At 45.7% G+C, this 16,436-nt stretch overlaps 1 protein-coding gene across 1 annotated transcript in view; it reads right to left on the bottom strand.

Annotated features, from left to right (window-relative positions):
* The window catches only part of ELOVL5 (ELOVL fatty acid elongase 5), a 59,260-nt gene that overhangs the window by 19,967 nt on the left and 22,857 nt on the right, over positions 1–16,436 (bottom strand). The window lies entirely within an intron of this gene.

The raw sequence follows: 16,436 nt of genomic DNA, 5'->3' as shown, positions 1-16,436 counted from the left end.
AACCGGTTTTTCAACTTTGGGTGGAGGGAATTGAGTGGCTAAGGGTTTTTGTTTTCCCGTCTCCTGCCTTCTCTGGCTTGGAGAGTTCTTACTTTCTAGTCTTCTGTTTCTAAGTGTAAGGACAAAGAGATCAGATAGTAAGTTCTATGGTTTTCTTTTCTTTGGTATTTGCATGAATATAAGTGCTGGAGTGCTTTGATTTGTATTCTTTTTGAATAAGGCTGTTTATTCAATATTCTTTTAAGAAATTGACCCTGTATTGTGTCATCTATATACAGAGAGAATATTGTACTTATTTTTCTTTCTTTTATATAAAGCTTTCTTTTAAGACCTGTTGGAGTTTTTCTTTACTTCAGGGAAATTGAGTCTGTACTCACCAGGGAATTGGTGGAGGAAGAAATCAAGGGGAGATCTGTGTGTTGGATTGCTAGCCTGATGTTGCATTCCCTCTGGGGGAATAGGAAAGTACTTTTTGTTTCCAGGATTGGGAACAGAGAGGGAGATTCACTCTGTTTGGATTCACAGAGCTGGTGTCTGTGTATCTCTCCAGGAGCACCTGGAGGGGGGAAGGGAAAAAGGATTATTTCCCTTGGTTGTGAGACTCAAGGGATTTGGGTCTTGGGGTCCCCAGGGAAGGTTTTTCAGAGGGACCAGAGTGCCCCAAAACACTCTAATTTTTTGGGTGGTGGCAGCAGGTACCAGGTCCAAGCTGGTAACTAAGCTTGGAGGTTTTCATGCTAACCCCCATATTTTGGACGCTAAGGTCCAAATCTGGGACTAAGGTTATTACATGAGTGGCAGCTGGGTGGGAGACAGAATCCAGAAGCCAGTAGAAATATTATATTTTTCTTTTCTCTGCTAAGGGCTTTTAGCAGAGAGAAGCAGTTGGTTTTAAAAGGGAACCAGAGAGAATTTTTTTTTTCTGCTCTCTCTCGCAGTTTGTGGCTTGCATGTTAAGCGAGAAGCCATTAAGAAACCTGTTAAGGGTCTTTTGTCATGCAATAGCCCTCCCATTAGGAGGCAAGACCAGCACTTATAGGCATGCAAATAAAGTGGTTTTTCTGGTTTCCCTTCATTGAACATTAGCTAGAGAGAGAAAAGGACAAAAAACACTGTTGCTAGGCAGACTTCAGGAGGCAACAGAGAACCTGCAGTTCAGAAGATAAACACCGGAGGGCACCCAACACAAGAAACAGGAAATCATGACTTCTAAGGCAAAAATTGAGGCCCAAGGGCAAGTCAGAGAAGCTGAACACAGGCGACAACTGGAAATAAAACAAACAGAGATGGAAATAAGAGAAAGAGAAAGAGAGGCGGCCCACCGCCGAGAAATGGAAAAACAACAAAAAGAAAATGAAGAGAAGGAAAAACAGAGAAAACATGACTGGAGTTGGCAAAAGCTGGGCTGCATGTGCCAGCCAACCCTAACAACCCGGCGCCAAATATTGCTCCACAGCACAGGAAATTTCCCACCTACAAGGCAGGTGATGACACCGAGGCCTTCTTGGAAAATTTTAAAGAGCCTGTCTTGGGTACAGCATCCCCGAAGACCAGTACATGGTAGAATTGAGGTCACAGCTCAGTGGACCTTTAGCAGAGGTGGCAGCTGAAATGCCTAAGCACCAAATGAATGACTATAAACTTTTTCTAACCAAGGCCAGATACAGGATGGGGATAACCCCAGATCATGCCCGTCGGCGTTTCAGGAAACCAAAAGTGGAAACCAGAGGAGGTCATTTCCAAACACGCCTACTACATTGCAAAAAACTATGAGGCCTGGCTAACAGGAAAACAACATTCAAACCTTGGAAGAACTGAACCTCCTCATACAAATGGAGCAGTTCTTGGATGGTGTTCCTGAAGACATCACAGCGGTACATACAAGATGGAAACCCCAAGAATATCGCTGAGGCGGGGGAGATTGGAGCCAAATGGATGGAACTGGCAGAAAGCAAGAAAGCTACTGTCAAGGGGAACGATTACCCCAGGGGGCACACAGACCATAAACCCTACAACCGAGGACAGCCAAAGACCCCACATACCACCCAAGTAAAGCCACAGATACCCTACCCTTCAACCTCACCAGTCTCCAGTAACTCACCTCGGCCCAGTGACCCATCAGATGGAAGATGCTTTAAGTGTAATGAACTGGGACATATCAAGGCCAAGTGTCCCAAGAACACCATGCGAGTGCAATTCATTACACCACCATCACACCCAAGATCCCCAGGCCCGGATGCCTCTCAAATACCCTTGGAAGCGAAGGGAAAATTTGAGAGTGGGGCGGAAAGAAGGTTACGGCGTGGAGAGACACGGGGGCACAAGTGTCAGCTATCCACCAATCCTTCGTTGACCCCAAATTCATCAACCCAAAGGCCAAAGTTACAATTTCCCCTTCATGTCACAAGCTGTAGACTTGCCTACAGCTCAACTGCCTGTCCAGTACAAAGGCTGGTCAGGAATGTGGACTTTTGCAGTCTATGACAATTATCCTATCCCCATGCTACTGGGGGAAGACTTGGCCAACCAGGTGAGGCGGGCCAAGAGAGTGGGAATGGTTACACGTAGCCAAACCAGGCAAGCTTCCAGACCCATTCCTGTTCCTGAACTGTCCACAAGAGGCCCCGTCTGTGTTACCAGAGACCCAGACAGAGGTAGTAGGACCCGGATTCCATGCCTACCACTGAAACAGCCACAGCATCTCCAGTCCCAGGCCCGGAACTGGAACAGCAACCAGCACCAGCAAGTGCAAACCCCATCTTCAAACTCAACGCCAAGAGGGCGCCAGCGAGCCACAACTGGCAGAAGCAACAGACAGCCATACCCAAAAGGCTCAGCCAGAGCCTGAAATACCCTCAGGTGCACCAGCGGAGAGCGGTTCACCAGCAACGGAAACAACCCCATCACCTACATCGCTTCCAGAGGGACCAAGCCCAAGTCCACAGTCTGAGGAAGAACTGGTGACCCCAGCCTCAAGGGAACAGTTCCAGACTGAGCAGGAAGCAGATGACAGCCTTCAGAAAGTTTGGGCGGCGGCTACGGAGCACCCCACCGCCTCTCAGCTCTTCTAATCGATCCCGGTTTGTTATAGACCAAGGACTTTTATACAAAGGAAATCTTTCTGGTGGACAACCGGGAAGAATGGCAGCCGCAAAAACAGTTGGTGGTTCCAACTAAGTACCGGGAGAAGCTCTTAAGCTTAGCCCATGATCATCCCAGTGGCCATGCTGGGGTGAACAGAACCAAGGACCGTTGGGGAAGTCCTTCCACTGGGAGGGGATGGGCAAGGACGTTGCCAAGTATGTCCGGTCTTGTGAGGTATGCCAAAGAGTGGGAAAGCCCTCAAGACCAGGTCAAGGCCCCTCTCCAGCCACTCCCCATAATTGAGGTCCCATTTCAGCGAGTAGCTGTGGATATTCTGGGTCCTTTCCCAAAAAAGACACCCAGAGGAAAGCAGGTACGTACTGACTTTAGTGGACTTTGCTACCCGATGGCCAGAAGCAGTAGCTCTAGGCACACACCAGGGCTAACACTGTGTGCCTGGCCCTAACAGACATCTTTGCCAGGGTAGGTTGGCCCTCCGACATCCTTACAGATTCAGGGTCTAATTTCCTGGCAGGGACCATGGAAAAACTGTGGGAAACTCATGGGGTGAATCACCTTGGTTGCCACCCCGTACCACCATCAAACCAATGGCCTGGTGGAAAGGTTCAATGGAACTTTGGGGGCCATGATACGAAAATTCATCAACGAATTCTCCAATAATTGGGACCTAGTGTTGCAGCAGTTGCTGTTTGCCTACAGGGCTGTACCACATCCCAGTTTAGGGTTTTTCACCATTTGAACTTGTGTATGGTCACGAGGTTAAGGGGCCATTACAGTTGGTAAAGCAGCAATGGGAGGGGTTTACGCCTTCTCCAGGAACTAACATTCTGGACTTTGTAAGCAACCTACAAAGCACCCTCCGACACTCTTTAGCCCTTGCTAGAGAGAATCTAAAGGATGCTCAGGAAGAGCAAAAGGCCTGGTATGACAGACATGCCAAGAGATCGGTCCCTTCAAGGTAGGAGACCAGGTTATGGTCTTGAAGGCGCAACAGGCCCATAAGATGGAAGCATCATGGGAAGGGCCCTTCACGGTCCCAAGAGCGCCTGGGAGCTGTAAACTACCTCATAGCATTTCCCAATTCCTCACTAAAGCCTAAAGTGTACCATGTTAATTCTCTCAAGCCTTTCTATTCCAGAGACTTACAGGTTTGTCAGTTTACAGTCCAGGGAGATGATGCTGAGTGGCCTGACGGTGTCTACTACGACGGGAAAAAAGACGGTGGCGTGGAAGAGGTGAACCTCTCAACCACCCTGGAACGTCTGCAGCGGCAACAAATCAAGGAGCTGTGCACTAGCTTCGCCCCATTGTTCTCAGCCACCCCAGGACGGACTGAACGGGCATACCACTCCATTGATACAGGTAATGCTCACCCAATCAGAACCCCACCCTACCGAGTGTCTCCTCATGCCCAAGCTGCTATAGAACAGGAGATCCAGAACATGCTACAGATGGGTATAATCCGCTCATCTACCAGTGCATGGGCATCTCCAGTGGTTCTGGTACCCAAACCCGATGGGGAAATACGCTTTTGCGTGGACTACCGTAAGCTAAATGCTGTAACTCGTCCGGACAACTATCCAATGCCACGTACCGATGAGCTATTGGAAAAGTTGGGACGTGCCCAGTTCATCTCTACAATAGACTTAACCAAGGGGTACTGGCAAGTACCGCTAGATGAACCTGCCAAGGAGAGGTCAGCATTCGTCACCCATGCGGGGGTGTATGAATTCAATGTCCTTCCTTTCGGCCTTTGAAATGCACCCGCCACCTTCCAGAGGCTGGTAGATGGTCTACTAGCTGGACTGGGAGAATTTGCAGTTGCCTACCTCGATGATGTGGCCATTTTTTCAGACTCCTGGCCCGAACACCTACTACACCTGGAAAACGTCTTTGAGCGCATCAGGCAGGCAGGACTAACTGTTAAGGCCAAAAAGTGTCAAATAGGCCAAAACAGAGTGACTTACCTGGGGCACCAGGTGGGTCGAGGAACCATAAACCCCTACAGGCCAAGGTGGATGCTATCCAAAAGTGGCCTGTCCCACGGTCCAAGAAGCAGGTCCAATCCTTCTTAGGCTTGGCCGGATACTACAGGCGATTTGTACCACACTACAGCCAAATCGCTGCCCCACTGACCGACCTGACCAAAAAGACCCAGCCAAATGCAGTTAAGTGGACTGATGAGTGTCAAAAGGCCTTTACCCAACTTAAGGCAAACGCTCATGTCGGACCCTGTGCTCAGGGCCCCGGATTTTGACAAGCCATTCCTAGTAACCACAGATGCATCTGAGCGTGGTATAGGAGCAGTGCTCATGCAGGAAGCAACAGATCACAACTTCCATCCTGTCGTGTTTCTCAGCAAGAAACTGTCTGAGAGGGAAAGTCACTGGTCAGTCAGTGAAAAGGAATGCTATGCCATTGTGTACGCCCTGGAAAAAGCTACGCCCATATGTTTGGGGACGGCGGTTCCAACTACAAACTGACCATGCTGCACTAAAGTGGCTTCATACTGCCAAGGGGAACAACAAAAAACTTCTTCGTTGGAGTTTAGCTCTCCAAGATTTTAATTTTGAAATTCAACACATCACAGGAGCTTCTAATAAAGTTGCTAATGCACTCTCCCGTGAGAGTTTCCCAAAATTCAGTAGTTAAAAAAGTGTTCTTAAAATGTAGAAGTCTGTTAGTTATAAACTTAGGAGTATATGTAAAGGTGTATGTGTTGTATTAATCTGTTTATTTTCAAGTTCTAGAAGGAAATCGCCGCCAGTGAGCTTCCCCACTGTCTGCAATTTGGGGGGCGTGTCATAAACAGATAGCTAAGGGTTAATGTCTCTTTCACCTGAAGCACCTGACCAGAGGACCAATCAGGAAACCGGATTTTTTCAACTTTGGGTGGAGGGAATTGAGTGTCTAAGGTTTTTGTTTTCCGTCTGCCTGCCTTCTCTGAGCTTTGGAGAAGTAGCTCTACTTTCTAGTCTTCTGTTTCTAAGTGTAAGGACAAAGAGATCAGATAGTAAGTTCTATGGTTTTCTTTCTTTGGTATTTGCATGAATATAAGTGCTGGAGTGCTTTGATTTGTATTCTTTTTGAATAAGGCTGTTTTATTCAATATTCTTTTAAGAAATTGCCCTGTATTGTGTCATCTATATACAGAGAGAATATTTGTACTTATTTTTCTTTCTTTTTATATAAAGCTTTCTTTTAAGACCTGTTGGAGTTTTTCTTTACTTCAGGGAAATTGAGTCTGTACTCACCAGGGAATTGGTGGGAGGAAGAAATCAAGGGGAGATCTGTGTGTTGGATTGCTAGCCTGATGTTGCATTCCCTCTGGGGGAATAGGAAAGTACTTTTTGTTTCCAGGATTGGGAACAGAGAGGGAGATTCACTCTGTTTGGATTCACAGAGCTGGTGTCTGTGTATCTCTCCAGGAGCACCTGGAGGGGGGAAGGGAAAAAGGATTATTTCCCTTGGTTGTGAGACTCAAGGGATTTGGGTCTTGGGGTCCCCCAGGGAAGGTTTTTCAGAGGGACCAGAGTGCCCCAAAACACTCTAATTTTTTGGGTGGTGGCAGCAGGTACCAGGTCCAAGCTGGTAACTAAGCTTGGAGGTTTTCATGCTAACCCCCATATTTTGGACGCTAAGGTCCAAATCTGGGACTAAGGTAACCTTTTTTGTTTCGTTATCATGTAGTATAATAAAATGGGTACAAATGCAGGATGAACTAGCCTTGGTGTCAGTCTGCAGAAACAAAAAAAAGTTTCATTCTGTTTTTCTATTATACAACTGAATCTCTTTTCAAAAACAGCTTTTGTTTCAGAGGGTCATCAGAACATTCTTCAAATTTCTTGCCATTACTATCCAAAATTAAACTCTGCTTCAACTGCTGCAGTTTAATTAAAAACCAACAACAAAAAGTGGTTTACCAACACCTCAGAAGAACAAAAAAAAGTTTCCTAGAGAAATAAAGCAAGTTGTAAAAACTCAATCTGTCCGATATTGAAGATCTTGTTAGAGACATTTTCTAGCACTGGAAAATAAAGGTTGGAGCAACCATGAGCACTTGCCTATACATAGTGCTTATATTTGACAATTAGTGATATTCCAGAATCTAGGAAATGCAGGTCCCAAGCAAACCACGTCTTGACGACACTTTCTAGAGTAGGGGTCTCAAACATGCGGCGTGAGCTGATTGTATTATGTCAACAGGAGAGCTCTCTCCAGCCAGCAGAATGCAGCTACAGGAGCCATCTTACTGCGGCACAGCTGTATCTGTACAGCTGTGCTGCTGTGGGCTTGTAAATGTAGACATGACCTCAGTATTTAACAGTTAATTTTTAGAGACAAGGAATTATTTAATAGGTATATACACAATAGATTTCCACAGCAAAGTTCCCAGGCATTCATATTAAGGGAGAGTGAATGTTCCCAATAAACATTGTGTATGTAGGCAGGGAACAACCACTAACACTGTCCTCACAAAACTATACTGAGTCTAATTATTCAAAATTATTGAACCAAGAATGATTACATCCTAGGTTCCTGGGTGGAGATCAAAGACCCAATGTACGTATATAATTAATCTGTGATTAATATCAGGTTAGCTGTCACAGTACTGATGGGTGGCAAAGGCTCCCCAGCTTTTCAAAAGAGACTATCATAAGGGAAAGACTGGTGAAACAAGTTGTCAATACTCCCAGAAGAAGCATTCTCGGAAGAGTTAAATAGTAAAACTTTAAAAGATTTTTTAAATATCAGTATGGCTATTAACAGTATTTGTATGAGATCTATTTAAACTAGATTGGAGCAGTGGACAGCATACCACAAATACTCTGTTCTCAGATTGTGCCTGCAAGTGGGAAAATTGGCCAGAGACAGCAGCATTTGCAATAGTTATGATGTGTTCACATATTTCTGAAAACTCTCAAGTGGGCTGTGAAACATCTGATAGATTTTAGTGTAAACAAATTTTTGGCAATATAAAACAAACAAAATCATTAAAGAAATCTGCACACTGCTTGTTAAATGACTTTGGTTATTTACCCAACACAAAGATTCAAGTTAACAGGAATGTGAAGATGGAAATGCATTGTGCAGTTGAAAAAGGCACTAAACAGGATCCTGAATTGCATCAGAAGGGTATTATCATGATTTTTGAAGTGTCACCTGGGCTAGCACAGCCTGTTTTGGATACATAGGAAAGAAGGTCCAGAAAGACTCTACTAGCTGAGCACCAGTTATGAGGAAAGGCTGAAGCACTTACCAGTCTGAAGAAGACAGCTATGTGATTGCGGGGCGGAAGTAGTAATCTCCTTCAGTGTACTGAACGAACAGTCTATATATGTTGCTGGTTTTCTCTTCCCAGAGCAAAATTTTGTCATTACAGCCCGGACACCGGCAGTCAAATTTGGCTAGTGCAGTTCTCTCTCTTTATACGTGAGCTCTGTGGTTCACAACTATTCACTTTCTGTAAACTGAGCGGCAGTACTGTCATATTCTACAAATCCATTTCAGCCAGACAGGTTATAAATGGGACATGAGAATGCAATTTAAAACCAACCTAGTCGTTGACTTTTCAAAAAGAGACTAAACTAGTGACTCAAGCCAGTTGAGATCGGGAAGACCAAGGTCGTGCCTGTCTCTACCGCTCTACCTACTGACTGAAGTGGCAACAGAATCAGCACCAGCCAGATTGCGTCAAACTCTACCCAATCAATAAGAGATAACATGTCAAGATGGAAGTTGTTCAGCGGGAAAGATTTGGAACAAACCGTTTGCAAGTCTTAACCAAATTGCTGTGAGTATTCAAGTCTTTTCAGCTTTTTTTTTTTAAGCTTCCCTACAACAGTTAATGCTCCAAACCTCTTCTCCACTAGAAAGAATGAGCCAGATACTCAGTTAGCATAAATCAACATAGCTTCATCAGCTGTAAGGAAATTACAGGGTATGCCTAATGTTTTTAAACACTCCTTCCCTACTACAACCCTTTCCTGCTTAAGTGAAATATTGATATATGCTACGGGTCCTAAGAAATTCATAGCACCTTGTACCAAGAGCACGCTCTTCCATCTAGGCTTTTTGTTTTAAATCTGGCATATTTCTGAAAGAAAAGTCTTGAGTGATAAAGCTCCTTTCATACAGTCTTCCAAATCTCTAGGTCAGGGGTCAGCAACCTTTCAGAAGTGGTGTGCTGAGTCTTCATTTATTCACTCTAATTTAAGGTTTCGCGTGCCGGTAATACATTTTAAATGTTTAGAAGGTCTCAGTCTATATATTATATAACTAAACTAGTGTTGTATTGTAAAATAAACAAGGTTTTCAAAATGTTTAAGAAGCTTCATTTAAAATGAAATTAAAATGCTGATCTTATGCTGCCGGCTCGCTCAGCCCGCTGCTGGTCTGGGGTTCTGTTCACCTAGGCCGGCAGCAGGCTGAGCGAGGCCTGCGGTCAGGACCCCGGCTGGCAAGGATCAGGCAGCCAGAACCCCAGACCAGCAGCAGGCCGTGCGGGGCAGGTGGCTGGGACCCAGAGGACTGGGGGCAGAGGGCTAGAGTCAGGGCTGGGAGCTGGATATGTGGGGGGTGCAGGTGTCAGGGCAGAGGGGAGCCTGGGTATGTGTGGGGGTGCCAGAGTCAGGGCTAGAGTTGTTGGGGGTGGGGAGAAATGGAGTCAAGCAGAGGGCTGGGTGTGTATGAGGGAGGTACAGGGCTCAGGGCAGGGGTCTGGGGTGTGTGGGGGGGTCAGGGGAGAGGGCTAGGTGACTGCCCACCTAAGACCTCCCAATCCCCCTGCTCCTTGTCTCCTGACTACACCCTCCTGGAACCCCTGCCTCCAACTGCCCCCCAGGACCCCACCTCCTATCTAAGCCTCCCTGTTCCTTGTCCCCAGACTGGACCCTACCCCCTACCTGTCCCCTGACTGCCCTGACCCTTATCCACACCCCCGTCCCCAGCCAGACCCCCGGGACGCCCATGCCCCATCCAACCGCTCCCTGACAGGACCCCCAGAACTCCCAACCCCCCCAACTCCTTGTCCCCTGACCACCCCCTCCAGAGACCCCCCATCCTAACTGCCCAACTGCTCCCCCCGGACCCTCCTTGCTCCCAGTCCCCTGACTGCCCTGGCCCCTATCCACCGTCTGCCCCCTGACAGACCCCGGGACTCCCATGCCCCATCCAACCCCCTCTGCTCCCTGAGTGCCCCCTCCAGAGACCCCCGCCCCTAGTCACCCCCCCCACCCAACCCACCCTGTCCCCTGACTGCCTCCACCCCTTATCCAACCCCCCCAGCCCTGGACGCCTTACCATGAGGCTCCACACAGAGCTAGACACGCTGCTCTGCAGGAGCACACAGCCCCAACCCACAGAGCGCTGCGTGCAACGGCAGGGCTCCAGGGCAGGGGAGAAGGCGAGGGAGGGGCCGGCAGCTTGCTGCACTTGGCCCAGCGCTCTGGCCCGGAAGCGCAGACCCCACGGCTTGCCGTGCCAAGAGAGTGGGGCCATTTGCCACCCCGTGCGCACGGCTATGCTTCTGCTCCCTGCCCCCGCGGGGGGAGCGGAGGGCAGAGGACAGCGGGCTGGGCTGGGCAGGATTTTTTAATGGCACGCTGGAGTCCCGGCAGGCTCCAGCGTACCATTAAAAATTGGCTCACGTGCCATAGATTGCCGACCCCTGCTCTAGGTTAATGAAGCAGACTACAGGTGAAAAGGGAGACTGTTTTGGATGTAGTGTCTTCTAAAATTCCATTCCATATCAGTATTTCCTTCAGCTTTTTAAAATCACAGACGGGACAGATGACAACACTCCAAGGAGTTAATATTTAAATTATTTTCTTTTTGCTATATGCCACATCTTAATATGACAGTATGGATTTAATTCTCCATCCTGCAATTTGACATTCACACAACACATAATTTATACTGGTATAGCCTTAAGCAAAAAGCACACTTCATGGGAAGTGTTTCGTGACATAAGTGGTTCCTGTATAACCAGAAATAGAAGGTAATGTTAAATATATTTGTCATACTACAGATAATTTTAAGTACAGCTTGTCCCTCTTCTTTAGTTACTGTATTATTAAAAAAAAACCAACATGTTCCTATGGATCATATTTCTTTCTCCACCTTTCTATTGTTTTTATTTTTAAAGCTTATTAGCGTCTTTGGGAGGCATCCATCTTTAGAAAGTTACCCAGTGTTTGTTTTTTGTTTTGTTTTTTTTTTAAAGCCTCTTACTTTCCAATTCAGCAATAAAAATCTCTGTATAGGGAAAAGTTTCATTTTGAATGAACAAGTCAGGACTTTGGGAGATTTCCCTATAAATAAATACTTTGTTTCAGGCAGAGACCCCTTCAAAAAAAAATTAAAAAAATCAATATTCAGTTTTGGAGATAATTCCAAGTCATGCAATTTCTGCAATGCACTCAGGGTGAAAAAAACAAAAAAAAGTAAAATATGTCCAATAAACCATTTTGTATTGTATTGTCTCATTCTATTGTCCCATGTTATGTTATAATCAGGATAAAATATCACATCATATTTCTGAGAAGGGATTAATGCTTCTCTGCAATTTAATCCAAGAACAGATGACCACTGATTTGCCTTCATTCACATGCCAAATAAAAATGCAGGTGAAAGGTTACACAGTGATCACCAGTTGTTTTTGTACCCTGACTTGAGTGCATAGACTTTGTTAATCTAAATCAGCAGGGTTAACGTCAAACATACACTTCTGCAACTACTCAAAGTGCAGCTGGGTTTCTTCCAATCCATTTAGATACAGAATTTCACCTCCTTCTAATTTGTCCCTGATTAAGAACTACACTAAATGTGACACAGTATTGTATCTTTCCCCAATTTTTTTAATGTGATAAAGCAAGTTCTTTCCCACTATTGTCAAAGTATGTATTTTTATGTCAAACATGCTGTATTCTAAACATTCTTGATCAGACTGTAATATAGTTGCTACTTCAGTCAGCGTTTCCAGGTCCAAAAATTGTGAATTCATATTTCTTAAATAGCTAAGTGCTAACTAGCTAATGCATTTTGGGCTCGATATGCCAAACATCAAGAGTAAGGTACCTGCTTTAAGTACTTATAAGCAGTGTCCTGTGTATTCTTCATTCTGCTGCAGTAAATAGACTTCCCCCTGTGCTACAGAAGATTTCCAAAAGTAGATGCCTAAAGTTAGGCTCTTTAATCCTAGTTTAGGAATTAAATAAGTCTACTTTCAAGAGCCTTGAGCAGCCAGCCATTAACAGGGTACAGCTACACTGCAGCTGGGGGCCTGCTTCCAGTTTGGTTAGACACATCGACATGCACTGGCCCTGCTCAATCTAGCACACTACCGGGGTAGCATGGGCAGTGGCTCTGGCTAGCTCTTCAAGTACATACCCAGGGGGTCTGAGCAGATTTGTACTCGGGTGATATTTTAGAATGTCTATGCATGCCTCAGTTTCCCTTTGGGCTTTGTATTGCTATGCACTGAGCGTAAAGGGAAGAAACAAGGTGTTAGATTCAGACAGCCACATGGCTGGAGACCCGAGGAAAGTCTACACACGTGAAAGGAGGATGAGGAAATAAGGCAATGGAAAGACCAATGGCTAGAACATTCACACCTAGCAACCAACAGCCAAGAGGAAGGAGGAGATTTCCCCATCACTCTCGGCATGGAAGCGGAGCAAAGACCCTGAGCTGGAAAACAATGAGAAGAGCTGTGTTAAAAGCTGAGCTCACGGAGACACAGGGCTCTCACCTGGGAGGGCCTACAGAAAAAGACAGACTGAGAAAGGAAGTGGAGATGGTTCCTACAACAGCATAGCTCAAGTGAGCCCTGGGATTGGCCAGTCTAAACCTGGTCTTAACCTTTGCTGCTCTCTACTAACTTAAGGACTTTCAAATTCTGTATGCCAGGTGACCAATAAACTGTTACCTTGTTTTGGTAAGGCTGCCCTATTACTGCAAATACTCACTCAGAGCACTGTGCTCTGACGGGGTAAAGAACATGCCTCCTGCCAGAGTCTGGCTTGGCTGAACTCTGCAGGGAGCCACAGAGAGAGACAGGGATTACTAGTGCCTGAAGACCGTTTCAGATTTCTGGAGGCCACAGGCCTGCCCCCTGTGGAACGATGTGGACCCTTCAGATTCAGCACACCAAATGGGTCACTCACAAAGGACTGGTTACAGGTTGGGGAGTAGACCGGACCCTATGAATCCATGATATAGTGCCCAATTTTGAAAATCTTGGCCTGATTTTTTTAGGTGATATTTCTAGTCCTCATGGTTACAAAGATAATCTCAAAATACAAGTGACGTAGAAACTGTTGTAATGTTACCTTCCTGAATTTGCAAATAGCCTGAAAGAATAGCCAAGCGATGGGCTTCCCTATTTATTGCAATTGATTGTTAATGCTGAAACCTAAAAATACAAAATCAGCAGCATCAACTGTTTGCTGGTGATTTTAGTAATATTACCAGGCCATCATACTCCCCCCTCCCCAATCCTAAACTGCCTTTGCATGTCTTCCTAGATTATACCAAGCCCCGCAACATTCTCCTCCAAAACCTCCCACTTTCCCTCAACTTTTATAATGTGGCTTTGCATTAGCAATAAAAAAAAACAAACTGTCTGCATACTTAGAAGTGAAAGTGTCACATAAAATAAGTGCAATATGTAAACAAACACCATAGGGAATATCATACTGATATTACTGAATTTAAATATGAAAATAATGCAAACTTATTTCTAAATTTTTATTCTGCCACTGAACATCTACGAGACTGCTTCAGAATTTTGGTCCACCTTTCACTGATGATAAATTCTAAAATATGCTTGTCATAAACAGATGGTTAAGGGTTAATGTCTCTTTTACCTGTAAAGGGTTAAGAAGCTCGGTGAACCTGGCTGACACCTGACCAGAGGACCAATGGGGGGACAAGATACTTTCAAATCTTGGTGGCGGGAAGTCTGTTTGTTTTGTTCATTGTTCGCTCTTGGGGCTAAGAGGGAACAGGAGTGCAACCAGGTCTTTCTCCAATCTTTCTGAAACAGTCTCTCATGTTCAAAATAGTAAGTACTAGCTAGAAAAGGCGGATTAGTCTTATGTTTGTTTTCTTAACTTGTGAATGTGTATTTTGCTGGAAAGATTTTTACCTCTGTTTGCGGTAACTTTGAATCTCAGGCTAGGGGGGAGGGAGTCCCTCTAGGCTATATGAATCTGAATACCCTGTAAACCTTCACCATCCTGATTTTACAGAGATAGAAAAAAGTAAAAATTTTCTTTAATTAAAAGCTTTCTTTAAGAATCTGATTGATTTCTCCCCTCCCTTGTTTAAGACCCAAGAGGATTGGGTCAGAACTCACCAGGGATTGGTGGGGGGGAAGGTTAATTCCTCTCCTGGTTTTAAGGCCCAAGGGGTTTGGGTCTTGGGTTCCTCAGGGAAGGTTTTGGGGGAACAGAAAGTGTGCCAAACACTATATTTTGGCTGGTGGTAGCGCTATCAGTTCTAAGCTAGGAATTAAGCTTAGAAGTGTCCATGCAGGTCCCCACTTTTGGACGCTAAAGCTCAAACTGAGGGAAAAATACCTTGACAATGCTGATGAGTCATCATGGCATAACTTGAAAAAAAAATGCTACTGAGCTTGTATGCTGGGCTTCCCCACTAAATGAGACAAGAAGAGACAAAACACAGGGAATAAAAAGGTGGGTTCAAAGGCACATACTTTAAAGAAACCGAAGGAACAATTTATATGCTACTGGAAATGTAGGTAAAGAAAGGCAGAGGAAAGGAGTTAGACAGGTAAATAACGGTTTTATAACGGTATAAAAATTGCTCTAACCCTGGAGCCATTGTGGTATAAATGTTTGCTCTTTACAGCAGGAGCTCTGGGATCCTCCCACTCTGCACAGTCCTAACGCCTGGACTCCAGAGCAAGCCTGAATATCTACACTCAGGGCCGGCTCCAGGCATCAGCCCAGCAAGCAGCTGCTTGGGGCGGCCAACGGTGAGGGGCGGCATGTCCGGACCTTCAGCAGCAATTCGGTGGTGGGTCCCTCACTCCCTCAGAGCGAAGGATCAGCCGCCGAATTGCTGCCAAAGACTGAAGCAGCGGCGACAGAGCTGCAGATTGTGATCGCGATTTTTTTTTTCTTTTTGCTGCTTGGTGTGGCAAAAACCCTGGAGCCAGCCCTGTCTACACTGCAATTAAACTTAGCCCAAGCCCCACAAGCAAGAGTGTGCCCATTAGGGGCAGGGGAGGGCGGAAGCCCTTCCCCCCAAGTTTCATACAAGGGATGTGTAAGCTCCCAGGTGGAGCTCTTAACTATGGATGGGTGGGGTTCTGTGGCCTGCCTTGTGCAGGAGGTCAGACTAGATGATCAGATTGGTCCCTTCTGACCTATGAGTCTGTGTCTATAGCACAGCATTAGTATCAAATGTAAGGGAACGTCTTCACTAGCAAGTGCTTTAACATGGCTGTGTAGTCATGGCTCTCCAGCATTGTAAAAATCAAAAAAAAAACAAAAAAAAACAAACAAAAAAACTACCACCCCGCACGAGGGGAACAGCTCCCAGCACTGATGCAATGTCTAGATCTGTCCGAAACTTGCAGCACTCGGGGGAGGGGGCAGGGAGTGTTTTTTCACATCCCTGAGCAAGAAAGTTGCAGCACTGTAAAGTGACAGTGTAGATGAGGCTTAAGTTCTGCAGAGGAGAGGTGCCCCTGGGGCAGGGAGTCAGTATTTTGTTTATCAACAGAGGCAGGGTGATTAAGAGAAGAAAGGGCTGGTGATTAAATTAAGGATATGGAAGTTTACCTTGTAAAAGGGAATCCCTTTGTGGAGGGAGGAGAAGTTGTTTTAGAGAGAACACAGGGTGAGGAGGGCTTAGGAAAAAAAATACAGCAAAGCACTGAGCCTAGGTTACATTCAGAAAAGGGTGAGATTTGGGGGCACAAGTAAAAAGAAGGGGTCAAACCCAGGGAAGGGCTAGCAGTGTATAGAGAAGTTCCCACTCTCTGTGGTACTTATGTGACCCCCATTACCATGGTAAGAGGCTGTGCCTCACAACGTCTAACTTATTTCTCCTCCCAGCCTCTCGGTGAGGTAGAGCAGTGCTATTATCCCCATTGTACAGATGGGGCACTGACACATACACTGACTAAAACCCAGATTTTTCAAAAGGTATTTAGGCACCTAGTGAGATTTTCAAATGCACTTCGAAGGTTTGGTGCTTTGTAAACCCCACTAGATATTTAGCTGCATCTTTGGGTGCTTAAAAACCTTTGAAATTCTGTCCTTAAAGCACTGGCCTGGGTTCAGACCAGAAGTCCATGG

Source organism: Gopherus flavomarginatus, chromosome 4 (genome assembly GCF_025201925.1).
Source record: "Gopherus flavomarginatus isolate rGopFla2 chromosome 4, rGopFla2.mat.asm, whole genome shotgun sequence".
Lineage (NCBI taxonomy): Eukaryota > Metazoa > Chordata > Testudines > Testudinidae > Gopherus > Gopherus flavomarginatus.
This window is presented reverse-complemented; position numbering and strand designations above follow the sequence as displayed.